At 42.0% G+C, this 14,436-nt stretch overlaps 1 non-coding gene across 1 annotated transcript; it reads right to left on the bottom strand.

Moving 5' to 3' along the window:
• Positions 1-8,391: 8,391 nt before the first annotated feature.
• Positions 8,392-8,510, bottom strand: LOC112481231. Its single transcript, XR_003046841.1, has one exon. It is a non-coding gene; the product is annotated as a 5S ribosomal RNA (ribosomal RNA).
• Positions 8,511-14,436: the final 5,926 nt, after the last annotated feature.

Here is a 14,436-nt window from a genome sequence, read left to right on the forward strand (position 1 = left end):
AAGTCTCTGAACAGTGTCTTTTGAAGAGCAGAAGTTTTAAATTTTAATAAACTCCAATTTACCAACTTGTTTTTTTATGGATACTTTTGGTGACATGTCTAAGAAATCGTTGACTAACCCAATCTGCCTATGTTTTCTTCTAGAAATTTTGTGATTTCAGATCTTACATTTAAGTCTTTAATCCATTTTGAGTCTATTCTTGTATTTGGTGTTAAGAAGATGGTCCAGTTTCTTTCTTTTGCATCTATCTGTCCAATTTTCCCAGCACCACTTATTAAAGAGACTGTCTTTACCCCATTGTATATTCTTACCTCCTTTGTCATATATTAAGTGCGTGTATAGACATGGATTTATTTCTGGGCTCTCTATTCTGTCTCATGGATCAATGTATCTGTTTTTATGACAATACCATGCTGTTTTAATTACTGTAGCCTTGTAGTATAGTTCGATATCAGGTAGTGTGATATCTCCAACTTTTTTCTTCTTTCTCAAGATTGCCATGGCTAATTGGGGTCTTTTATGGTTTCATAAATTTTAAGATTATTTGTTCTAGCTCTCTGAAAAATGCCTTTGGTATTTTGATAGGGATTACATTGAATATATAGATTGCTTTGGGTTGCATGGCCATTTTAATGATGTTGATTCTTCCTACTCATGAGCATGGTATATGCTTCCATTTATTTGTATCTTCTTCAATTTCTTTTTACAACCGTCGGAGAAGACGGTTGATATGATTTCAATCTTCTTAACATAATTTTCTGCGAACAGATCTTTTACCTCCTTGGCTAATTTGATTCCCAGGTATTTTATAGTTTTCGATACAATTGTAAATGGGACTGTTTTCTCAATTTCTCTTTCCAAAAGTTCATCATTGTTGTATAAAAATGTCACTGACTTCTGAATATTTATTTTGTAACCTGCTGTTTTACTGAATTCATTGATCAGTTCTAACAATTTTTGGTGGAATCTTTAGGGTTCTCTATATATAGTATTATGTCATCGACAAATAGTGAAAGTTTGACTCCTTCATTTTCTATTAGGATACCTTTTATTTCTCTTTCTTGTCTGATTGCTGTGGCTAAGACTTCCAATATAGTGTTGAAGAGGAGTGGTGAAAGTGGGCATTTTGTCTTGTTCCTGATCTTAAGGAAAACACTTTTAGCCTTTCTCCATCGAGTATGATGTTAGTTGTAGATTTTTCATATATGGTCTTTATTACGTTGAGGTATATTCCCTCTATTCCCACTTTGCTGAGAGTTTTTATCATAAATGGATGCTGGATTTTGTCAAATGCTTTTTCCGCATCTATTGATATAATCATATGTTTTTTTCTTTTGATCTGTTAATGTAGTGTATCACATTGATTGAGTTGTGGATATTGTAACAACATTGCATCCCAGGAATACATCCAACTTGATATGGTGTTGATGTTTTTAATGCATTGCTGAAATCAGTTTGCTAATATTTTGTTGAGGCTTTTTGCATCCATGTTCATAAGAGATTTTGGCCTATAGTTTTCTTTTTTTTGTCATGTCTTTGTCTGGTTTTGGAATCAAGGTAATGGTGGCCTCATAAAAGGAGTTAGGGAGCCCTCCCTATTCTTGAATTTTTTGGACTAGTTTGAGAAGAAGAAGTGTCAATTCGTCTTTGAATGTTTCATAAAATTTGTCTATGAAGCCATTTGGTCCAGGACTTTTGTTTTTTGGGAGGTTTTTGATTACTGATTCTATTTCATTGGTGGTAATCAGTCAGTTCAGATTTTCTGTTTCTTCTTGACTCAGTCTTGGGAGAGTGTATGTTTCTAGGAATGTGTCCATTTCTTCCAGATTGTGCATTTTGTTGGTATATAATTGCTCATAGTATTTTCTTATAATCCATTGTATTTCTGTGGAGTCTGTGGTTATTTCTCCTCTTTCGTTTCTGATTTTATTTATTTGAGTCCTCTCTCTTTCCTCTTTGATGAGTCTGGTTAAGGGTCTGTCAATTTTGTTTATCCTTTCAAAGAACCAGTTCTTGGCTTCATTAATATTTTGTATTGTCTGCCTAGACTCTATTTCGTTTATTTCTGCTCTGATCTTTATTATTTCTTTGTCTTTTCACTTTGGGCTTTGTTTGCTGTTCTTTTTTTAGTTATTTCAAGTGTAAAGTTAGATTATTTATTTGATCTTTTTCTTGTCTCTTGAGGTAGGCCTGTATTGCTATGAATTTTTCTCTTAGGACTGCTTTTGCTGTGTCCCATTGATTTTGAGTCATTGTATTTTCATTTTCATTTGTTTCCAGGTATCTTTGTCTTTGATTTCTTCCTTGATCTCATTGATAACCCATTAATTGTTTAGTAGCATGTTATTTACCCTCCATGTGTCAGTGTATTTTCCAATTTTTTTCTTGTAGTTGATTTCTAATTCCATACCATTGTGATCGGAGAAGACGGTTGATATGATTTCAATCTTCTTAAATTTATTGAGACTTGTTTTATGTCCTAACATGTGGTCTATCCTGGAAAATGTTCCACGTGCACTGGAGAAGAAAGTATATTTTGCTGCTTTGGGGTAAAATGCTCTGAAAATATCTATTAAATCCATCTAGTCTAGTGTGCCTTTTAGGCCCATTGATTCCTTGTTGATTCTTTGCCTGGAAGATCTGTCCATTGGTGTCAGTGGGGTGTTAAAGTCTCCTACTATGTGCGTATTACTGTTGATCTCTCCTTTTATGTCAGTCAATAATTGCTTTATGTATGGTATGTGCTCCTATGTTGGGTGTGTATATGTTTACTAAGATTATGTCCTCTTGATTTATGGATCCCTTTATCATTATGTAATGCCTTTCTTTGTCTCTTATTACAGCCTTTGTTTTAAAGTCTATTTTATCTAAGTATCTCTATCCCAGCATTTTTTTTTTTTCGTTTCCATTTGCATGGAATATCTTTTTCCATCCCTTTACTTTCAGTCTGTGAGTGTCATTTGATCTGAAATGGGTTTCTTGTAGACAGCATATGTATGGGTCTTGTTTTCTTATCTATTTGGCTACCCTATATCCTTTGATTAGAGCATTTAGTCCATTTACACTTAAAGTGATTACTGCTAGGTGCATAGTTACTGCAATTTTATTATTTGTATTTGTTATTTCAACTTTCTTTTTTACCTCTTCTCTTTTTACAGAAGTCCTTTTAACATTTCTTGTAATACTGGCTTGTCAGTGATGAATTCCTGAAGCTTTTTCCTGTCTGGGTAGCTCTTTATCTCACTTTCCATTTTAATCAAAAGCCTTGCTGGGTAGAGTATTTGTGATTGTAGATTCTTGTTTTTCATGACTTTGACTCTTTCTTGCCAGTCCCTTTTAGCCTACAAAGTTTCCACTGAAAAATAAGCAGATGTTCTTATGGGGGTACCCTTGTAAGTAACTAGCTGCCTTTCTCTTGCTGCTTTTAAGATTCTCTCTTTGTCTTTGATCTTTGGCATTTTAATGATGATGTGTCTTGGTGTGGGTCTGTTTGAATTCCTCTTGTTTGGGACTCTTTGTGCTTCCTGAACTTATGTCTAATTCCTTTGCCAGGTTAGGGAAGTTTTCTGTCATTTCATCAAATAAATTCTCGATTCTTATTTCTCTTCTTCAGGTACTCCTATGACCTGGATATTGTTATGCTTCATGTTGTCCCAGAGGTCTCTTAAATTATCCTCATTTTTTAAAAAAATTCCTTTTTCTTTTTGTTGTTCTGATTGGGTGTATTCTGCTACCTTGTCTTCCAGTTTGCTGACTCAATATTCTGCTTTATCCAGTCTACTGTTGAATCCTTCTAGGGTATTCTTCATTTCAGTTATTGTATTCTTCATTTCTGTCTGCTTATTTTTATGGTTTCTATGTCCTTTTTTATGCTTACTATTGTGCTGGCTGGAAAATTACTGCTTGGCTGTCGCCCATGGGAACATAGGCTATCACCCATGGGAACATAACATTCTAACAATAAGCTTTCTGCTTCTATACCCCCGCTTGCACAACTGACCTGTGGGTTGACGGGTACAGAATAGGAAAAAAATAGACCTTTGTGTTTAAGAAAGAATGAGGAATGGGATTTAGGGCTTAAAAACCCTGTACCTCTACATTTCGGGACTGCTTAGTTTGGGGTCTGCATACCCCTGGCAGACCCAGCTGGCTGAATAAAGAGTATGTTTCCTATAACTCACTGATTTCTGGTGGTCCGTGTGTCTTTCGGGGGCTGGAGGCTACAACACTATCTCTCTGTTGAGGTTCTCATTGTGTTCATCCAATCTCCCCCTAAGTTCATTGAGCATCCTTACAACCATTATTTTGAACTCTGTCTCTGGTAGGTTGCTTGCCTCCATTTCATTTAGCTTATATTCTGGAGTTTTCTCCTGTTGTTTCATTCGTGGCATGTTTCTTTGTTTTCTCATTTCATTAGCCTCTCTGTGTTCATTTCTATGTGTCAGGAATATTTGTTTCATCTCTTAACCTTGGCCAGATGGCGCGCTCTCCCTGATCCCCTATACTAGGGGCTCTGGACATAATCTTTGTGTGGGTTGCAAATAATCTTCTGTTGCCACCAAGCCTTTATTGCTGTTAGTACATCAGTGGATGAGATTGACACTCAGGCTGATTAATTGTGGGATTTGGCTGTACCCACAGGATAAGAGTTGCTGTGTGGGGGCTGACTCCACTGAGCAGGATTTGCCCTAGCAGGCTTGTGTACCTGTTGCAACCACCCTTTGTGTGTACCACTAATGGGGCTAGTCAGAAATTGCTCTCTTGTGGTCTGGAGCCAGCCTCTGGATACATTGGTTTTGTGGCCCATTGAGAGGGGCTCCCCTAAAGGCCAAAGTCGGCCACTGCTTTTGATTGCTCAGGGCTACCAGGTGGGAACTACAAAGCAATCCGCAGACATGGTAGCAGAGGCCAAGCTGTTTCCTATAACGGTTGAAGGTTGTTCACTTCCCTTCTCATAATAGGTAAGGGACTTTTCAGTGTCACAGCTGATGTGGCACAGACCACTGGCCCTGGTCAGTCAACTCCCTTTACAGCCTGCTAACCCATCAAAATACACTTTACTATGAAGAAGTATAAGGTGTGTATAAAAGGGAAAGCCCTACTGTGATCGGGGCTCAGCCTTTGGATGTGAATCCACCGAGCCGGTGCCGGCACCAAGAAACACTACTTCCTGCTTACTGTCTCGGTGTCCTGTCTCTGTGCGAGAATCCTGCAACACAGATGATTGTCACCTATACTGGATCCATAGGTAAGTGGAAGAGACAACGCTGTGGGCAGTGGTCCAGTTATCCCCCATCACTGACCTAGGGCAGTTTAGCAGAAGGACCAGTGCTTCTCCAGGCCTCACACTGCCTGTCAGTTGCCAATAAGTCTCTGAAATGAAAAGCCTCTGGGTGTTATGCACGTTAGGTGGCACAGGGAACCTGGGAGTCTCCTGGGTCTATTGAGTAAATTTCCCCCTGCCACTGCAGTGTCAGTTTATATGCCAGCGCTATCTCTGTGGCCTCCTGTACAAGCTTCCAATAGTAGCAAGTTCAGCCGATGCCCACCTTGGGCCTGAATGTACCATCCCAGGGCAGGGGCAGCTGCCTATCAATGTACTCTGTGTATTGGATGGGGTCGGAACTCAGGGGGTCAAGGGCCATCAGGCCAAAACAGAGTCTTTCAATCCCTTCAAGAGATATTGCAGCTCAGGCAGGTGGCAATAGTCTGCCCACAACTGTTTTCCCCAAAATGTGCTCACTGCGCTAGCCAAAGTCTGTTGCTTGCGCAGACTGAGCAACCCCAGAGCCAAGCAGGGCAGGGGAGGCTGTGTCAATGAGCGGTGGGCACATTGTGGCTTGGGTGAAGCAGGGTTTCAGGGAGACAAGAGCCGTCTGGCCGATACATCCTCGGTTTTGCTGCAACTTCTGTGCCTGGGCATTCCCGCTGTAGTCATAGATCACAGTAAGACCAGCTGCCATCTGGGGCAGTCCCACAGACCCCTGAGCTCCCCCAGCGCAATATTGCAACTCTTGCAGGCAGCAGAGGTCTGCCTGTAACTGATTTCCGTGCAGTGCCAGCACTGTGCTAGCCAAAGTTTGTCGTCTGCGTGGATTGGGAGGGGGGTGCGCATGGCAGTGGCGGTCACTGTCAATGGGCCACCTCGGGCAATTCGTTGGGAGGGTGGGGAGAGGTCTCAGGCAGACAGTGGCAAACAGATCAATGCAGCCTCAGTCTTGCTGAAACTTCAGTAATCGTTTGTGTTCCTGCAGAAGTCCCAGATAACAGCAAGATCAGCTACTGTCTGGGACTTGCCCATGGATCCCCGAGATCTGCCCAAATTCATGTGGGCAGCAGTGATCTGCCTGGAACTATCTCGGAAATGCAAGCTCACAGAGCTGGCTGCCAGCTGCTAATGTTTGACCCTGAATCAGCATAAGACATGGCAGCGATCTAGCGACAATCTGTAGGTTGGGTGGGGCAGGCTGATACCCTCAAGCCAGCAACTTCCTAATGGCCCTGTGGGAGGAGTCTGCACAGTCAAGCAGGAGTGGTCTGTAGACTGCCCAGTAGGGGGGCCGGACTAAGTAACAATGGTGGCTGCCCTTCCAGCCCTCATTCTGGTGCCAGGTAATGCAAACTTTCTCGGTATAAATCCCACGTGAGCCTCTGACCCAACACCAGTGTCCCAGGTGAGTGTCCACAGATCAGAAAGCCTGGTATGGGTCCTTCAAAGGGATGTCTAGGGATTCAGTCTCCTTCCATCTCACCCAGATGGCTGGAATCCCCTCTGGTTTATACAGTCAGAGTTATTGGAATCTCCTCTTCCCTAGGCTAGAACCCTGGGCTGGGGAACCCCCAAATGAGGCCAGGACCCCCTTTCCTTTAGGGAGCCTCTGCGGCCTCGTTCTCCCTGCCAGTGATCCTCCACAATCCACAGTTGCGGGTCCAGCCCTATTCGAGACTTTGCCCCTCCTACCGGCTTCAGTGTCACTCCTTTATATTATCAGACATAGGTGTTACGATCAGCTGGACTTCAAATGATTCTCCACCTTGATCATTTTATAATTTGGTTGTAATTTCAATATGGACCTGGGGGGAGGCAAACTCTGCTTTTACCTAGTCCACCATCTTCTGCCCTCAATTTATGTTTTTTTTAAGCCATAAAGATTTGTGATAATTTGTTACAATACCAGTAGGAAATTAATACAATTAGCCACTAATTTAGTGTAGATATTGCTTCCAGTGGGATAATACCCTAACCTCAAGGGAGGTTGTCTTCCAGTTAGTGCTATAAGTGGACCCTCAGTAGGCCACTGTACCATTTTATAAAGTCAGCTTCTTCTGGGTGATTAGACATGTTAAGATCAGTGAATTTCATGGGCATTAAGTCCATTTCCACATTTCTTTTACTGCAAATATGTTCCTTGTCATATGTGATGCTGTATGGAATACCATGATGATGGACAAGGCATTCTGTAAGCGTACAATTATAAAGCTTATTGAAGTTAGCCAATCATGAAAGGCAAATCCATACTGGAGTAAGTATCTGTGCTGGAAAATGTTAACTCAGCAAGCCTATGTTATTCAAACACTGCACATTCCCCAAAAGATCCTCTTTTCATGGACCTCTTGGTCAGTTCCTAGAAATTGAGCTCTTAGAATGTTCTGACTGATCAGATTGTTTTGCATGCTAGGATTGAAGGCCTAAAATTAGTGTTTAATATTATAAAGTTATTATAAGCTTACTATATTATGTGCCGTTTTGACGTCTGGTAAAATTGGGAGGGCCTCACATAGTCTAAATGTGAGTTCCCCTCCCAGTTCTGCTCCTGTGGATAAGGAGCCCTAGCCAAACAACCCTATCAAAGGGATCAGGCACGGTTCCTGTTTATCCCTGAGTAGTGAGTTTCAGTTCTCTCACAGCCTGAAGAATTATTTAAACCCAATTACATCCTTCTTTAAGAACCAAAGGCCACCTCAGCCTCTTGATACTACAGTCTTGCCTCCCACAGTCTTTAGCTGCTATGTTACCAAGTGCAATCCCTTTGTGCCCCTGAGAACATGCAGTGGGGTACCTTGCCATTGCACACAACCTTTGCAGGCAAAAACTTAACTGCACGCACCCTTCTCCAAGAGCACAGGTATATTACATTGATGACATCTTCCTCTGAGGAAATTCATTTGACATATTCAAGACATAAATGCACACAAAGGAGTGCACAAAAAAGGATGAGCATTGCCCCATATGTAGTACAAGACCCTACCCACCACCTCTGTCAAATTCTTATTTATTTATTTATTTATTTATTTATTTATTTATTTTTTATTTATTTATTTGGGGTAACGTTGGTTAATACAATTATATAAATTTCAGGTGTACTAGGGGTTCAGACTTCAACATTTTTATGCCAACAGCACCTGGTCTTCCTAGGTGGTCTCCCATCCAAGTACTAACCAGGCCCAACCCTGCTTAGCTTCTGAGATCAGATGGGATCGGGCTTGTTCAGGGTAGCATGGCTATAGACTGTTAAATTCTCAAAAGTTATTTAGTAAATCAAAGGTTGCTCCATCCCTGATGCTGTTGAAATAGCTATTGACCCTTTCACCACCCACAATGTTAATACAAGACCAACATTTTGGTCTTTTGGAGGGGGCATTCTGTATACAACATATTCCTCATTTATAAATTTTACTTAGTCTCACTTTTGTTGTTACTTTCAAATCAACTCAACAAGAATTTGGCTGCCCTCGACAAAGCATTTACATTTGCTCCTCTGAGACTTCTTCACTGCAGAGAATTTAGCAACCTCCTCTCATGCCTCCTGGAGCTTCTGGACTATTGATTTCTGATGCAAGAAATTGCCCTCCTTGTCCTGTGCTATACATCATTAGAGAGGCAACCGCTGGCTGCGAACTGTACACTTCTGGCAACCCTCTGTACACAGCTGCCCATTATGCCTTGGGTCAGCATAGCTATCCAGGCCTCCTTGCTACAGAATGGAACCAAATCTGGACCCTCTGGAATATCTTACCTACAAGAGGGGGTGGCCTCCCCTATCCTCAATCCCTTGCCAGATTTCATGGTACCAGAGAAAGTCCTCTCTCTCTAACCCCTTGGCTACCAAGGGAGCCCCCTGGGATCAACCAAGTGAACACCAATGGGAGTTCATAGACTTTATGGATGGTATCATCACCATAATGCATGATAGAGCTCATTAGAATGTTTTCGCTTTTTATCTCTTAACCAGATGTCCTTAATAAAGGAGAAGACCCAAGGATCATCACAATTAGTCACACTTCAGGCAGTCATCTTAGCACTGGATGCCTGACAGCAAACGGCCACACCTGCACTTTTTTATAAACTCCTGGGACATTGCCTAAGGGTTGCCCTTTTGGGGTAAAGAATTCTGGGAATCTCGTCTCACAGATACCCAAAAGATAAATTGAAGTAAAAAATATCTATACATATACTGAGGCCATAATGCAAGTTCTCTCTCAATCTAAGACAGAATCTACCAGAAGTGAGATATGAGAAAGTGGCCTCTAAAATGGGACTTTGGAGCTGTATTAATGATTTGCTGGCTGTCCTCATTACTGGTGGTAGGTGGGACATCAATAGCCCCCAGCATAGATAGGAGTATAATCGTAAAATTTCCAGTATTGGTGAACTGAGATGAAGTACCAGTAGAAGTAAATGCACTGGTGAATACAATGTTTGAGTCGTTTGAGAAATACAGGGAAAATATAATCTTTAAAAAAAAATGGAATTGGATGGCAGTATCTGGAGCAATCATTGCATTGGGGAAAGATAATGAAAAGCTGAGAGTAATAAACGAGTTGTTAAAGGCTAAGTGTGAAAGCCAGAGGACCTCCTCACAACATAGGAAGAATCATCTCCTACAGAAGGAAGGTAGAAAAAGCTGAGGACGAGGCCCAGCATTTAAATATAAAGGAAGCAGAGCTCCAGAAAAGGTTGAATTCTCAGTACTACCAGGTTTGTCATGCCAAGGTTGGGGCCTTTGGGAAGAATATAATCCTGAGGCATAGGATAGGAAATATGTGGGTCAATACACTAAAAAATCTTGGCCACACAGATTTCCTTACGTCCTCTATGCTTAGAGAAGTGACCCACTCCTTCCTGTTATGAGCTGTTCTCCACCACAATGAGGACATAATTGAATGGTGGCCACCCAAAAGATGTGTCCACATTCTAATCTTCAGATCATGTGAATATTAACTTATTTGGGAAAAGGGTCTTTGCAGATGTGATTAAGTATCTTGAGATGAGATCATCCTGGAATATCAGGATGGACCCTAAATCCAATGACAAGTGTTATTATAAGAGACACATGTGGGCTCCAGGCCCAGCTAAATCCAAGGTCTGGCTGGTCCAAGGTCTAGCTGGTTCAAGTTTTGACTCCAGGCCCGCAGCGAGGAATAGGACCCCGTATTTAGAATGTTATGTAAACATAATTCAGCTTATTGTATCACACATGTGTGGCTGAAGGCCACTACTGTACTCTGATCTGCATGGAGCCATGGGGTCCCCTGGAGAGAAGGGGGGCACAAGAAGGAGAGCAGAAGTGTGCGCAATACCGTACTTCCCCCAACTAGAACTGCAGTTCCAGAAACAGAAGTATGCTCTGCACAATAAAGTTGCCTGCCGTTTCATTCTGTCTGCTTCTTGTGTGTTCTTCCAACTGGGCACCTCACCATCACACTTTCCCTTCTCGATCAGCTCAGCGCTGACACTTGGCAAAGCTGGCATGATGGGCTCAGCTCTAATAATACACAAGAAAAGGAGGCAGAAATGTGAAGACAGAGGTAGTGCTTTGGAGTGATACAGTCACAACTTAAGGAATGCCTAGAGTCAATGGAAGTTGGAATAAGCAAGAAACAGAATCTCCTCTAGAGCCTCTGGAGAGAGTGTAGCTCTGCCAACACTTTGATTTTGGACTTTAGGCCTCCAGAACTGTGAGAGATTTTAATTTTGTTTTAAGCTACCCAGTTTGTAGCAGCCTCAGGAAACTACATACCCCCTTACTCAAAGATGATGCAGTGGCCTATGCCTTGCCACATAACATGTACTCCCCTCAGGACCAAAGGCCAACCTTTCCTCCTAACCATTAGATAAATAAAGTTGTCAAAAATATTGAGCTATAGAACTGTGGACCTGCTAAGGGAGGAAGATGTTTATCCCAAATAGAGCTGAAGGACCTAGTCATGATATACCAGCAAAAGCCAAAAGAGTTACGTGGAACTGGATTCTGGGGGTGCTGTAAGAAGAGGACGGAGCAGAACACAGTTAGGAAAGAGAGTATTTACTGATATGAGAGAATTCTCCTTGGGGTCAGGATTTAACACCCTTGCAAAAGAACCTGGGAAACAGTATGAACACGCTGCTAGGATAGTTCTGAGAAGCTTGGAGAATGCAATTACCTACACTAAGCGATGTAGAAATGCCAGAATTGCTGCAGCAGGTCGGAAAGAAGGGATCAAAAACTCAGAGAAGTGGACATGTTGGAGTGGATATACTACATAAGGCCGCTAATGTCCGGAGGGCCCAGCAAGAGATACTGCTGCGGAGTGCTTAGGCTTTCTGGGGCTTGTACCTTACATGAAGCCAAATATACTATTGGTAATATTTTGTTTTAGCAATTGTTTTATCTCTTAGTTTAGAATAAGTTGTGACATGGTGACTTAACACACACACTTTTTAAAAACATTTTTATTATGGTAAAACATACATATTTATCATTTTAACCACATTTAAGTGTACAATTCCATGGCATTAAATACATTCACAATGCTGTGTGATCACTGCCACTATATCCAAAACATTTTCATCTTCCCCGACATAAATTCTTTTTATGACAACTCTCCCTTCCCCCATTCCCAGCCCCTGGTAACCTCTGTTATACATTCTGTTTCTAGGAATATGCCTATTCTAGCTAGATACCTCATATAAGTGGAATCACACAATACTTGTCCTTTCGTTTTGGTTTATCTCACTGAGCATAGTGTTTTCATGATCCATCATGTTGACGCATATATCAAAATTTTATTTCTTTTTATGGCAGAAAAGTATGTATAGGCAAAATTCTGTTTAGTTCATTCATTAATAGACACTTAGGTTATAACAACTTTTTGCCTACTGTGAATAATGCTGATATAAACATTGAGCCCGGCTTTCAATTCTTTTGGATATGTACTTAGTAATGGAATTGTGAACACAAAAGACTACTCATGTCCAAATAAGAGAATTATTTCTGCCTGTTTTTGAGCTGGGATATTGGCTTTTTCCAGCTTCACACTCAAATTGAAACACCAGTTCTTCCTGGGTCTTGAGCCTGCAGGGCTTAAGACTGGAACTACACCACTGGTTCTCTCCGACTTGCTAATTCACCCTGCAGACCTTGAGACTTGTCAGTCTCCATAATCATGTGAGTCAATTCCTTATAATTAACAAACACACACATACACACTATATACTAAATAAGTATATAGATGAAAGAATAGCTAATGACTATTGAAGCTAGATACTTAGGGCTGTAGCCTCCATAACAATTAGAGCAGGATTTCTCAATCTCAGCACTACTGATATTTTATTGTGTAGGGATATCACTCTCTCTTCCAATATGACAACCAAAATTGTCTCTAGATATTGTCAGATGTTGAAGGAGAAGGTTGGGAGAGGGTGGATAGGATTGTTCCAGGTATTCAAACACTACATTAGAGGTTTCTGTGGGCCCAAAGATAATGAGCCTAATAATCTACGAGGCCTAGAAGCAGTAGAGCTATAAGTTCCATGCCAAAGCGTATTTCATAATTACAATGATTATTTTCCATCTTTTGGCCCATTTTTCAGTGTTGGGAAGCTTCAGATTTGTTCTCATTGATTGGTTGCTAATATGTGACATTACACTTTGCCAACATGCTCTCCTAATTTGAGGTAAATAATAATGGGGTGCCTGGCATCAAATGAAGTGGTTGCTAAGGCCTTACACATTCCTCTAGGCAAAAACTGAAGAATTCTGGGATACCAATGAATATAGCTGTCTTTGAGCCAACCTTAACACGTAGTTATGCTTACATATCACAATTAGGTCACCAGGCTCTCTTGATTCTTTATTTCTACTAGAAAACAAGACCAGGCCCCTAGATACCTCCTCTCACTGTTATATGAGAAGCTGGACCACAGGTTCTAGTTTTTCAACTATTCTCACTGCATTTTCCTCTAGGCCCTCTTATCCTGGATGTTAGTGAAATCTGTGTAGTTTCACCAATCTAGAGGTTGACTCCAACAGTCTAAAACCTCTCCAAAAGGCTGTGGAGAGTCAGGGGTGGAGCACTTGGGACTTTCAAAAGGGTAAAAGTAAAATGGTTGAAAATGTCGGAAGCACCTGACTCTGGATGGGTGAACCTCTGGATGCAGGGGGTAAAACCCTTACCTTCAGGTTCTGGGAACCAGACCCCCCACCCCTCAACACACACACACACCTTGTCCAGCAGCACTGGTGCCCCACATTGAGGGGCAACTATGGGGAAAGCCCCAGAGAGCCCACAGGGACTTACATGGTCAAGGTGAGGGCCTCCACCTTGGCCAATTGGTCTTGTCTGCATTGTCTTCCTCGCTCTTGACTGACTCAGAAAATGGGACTTCCCACACCTTTGCACCCTGCCTCAGAATTGTTGAGCATCACAACATTGTGCAAATAAAAATTATTTTAAAAGCATTCGTAGCCCGCTAATCCTCCTGGTGCCACCAGGCCTTTCCTTTCTCGCAGTGACATAGGCGTGACGAGCCAGAAAGTAGATGTGCGGGTACCAAGCAATGAGCTTCGGCCCTTGGGCTGCCTGGTGGAGGCCTTTCCAGAGGGTCTCGAGATGGGACTGAGGGGCTGGGGGGCCCAGAGGTGTGGGTAGAGTTAGGTAACCCCGGAGGGCTCTGGAGTGGCCTCAGCAGCGGCAGCAGAGCCAAATGACGGAGGCCTCATTTGTGGTGACCTGCAGATGGGTTCCACAGAGCCCAGAGAAGGCCCAAGTAAGTGCAGACTGGGCCTGAGGGGCTGAGAGTGAGGTATGCCAGGCACTGAGACAACTGGTCTATTGACACAGGAGTGAGAAATAAGAGGGTCCCTGTAAGGCTCAGGGTGACATCTGAAAATGAAATATTTGCTCTGATTTCCTGGTGTGGAAATAATAACCAACATTCTACAGGGCAATTTGCTTCGCAAAATAATTATTTATTTACCTGATCTCCTTTTATCCTTTCTGCAGTCCTCTAGGTTGTGGTGATTATTATTATCCCCCTTTAATGGGGGTCATAGTGGTGGTAGGAGCATCAGGGCTGGATTAAGGCACGATGCCCTAAGAGCTGCTCTATAAGATTCTCCTTCAGCCTTTCCAAAGTTTAACACAAAGAGCAGAAGAGTCCATTACACAAATCAG

This window comes from Pteropus alecto, unplaced genomic scaffold (genome assembly GCF_000325575.1).
Source record: "Pteropus alecto unplaced genomic scaffold, ASM32557v1 scaffold555, whole genome shotgun sequence".
In the NCBI taxonomy this organism is placed as follows: domain Eukaryota; kingdom Metazoa; phylum Chordata; class Mammalia; order Chiroptera; family Pteropodidae; genus Pteropus; species Pteropus alecto.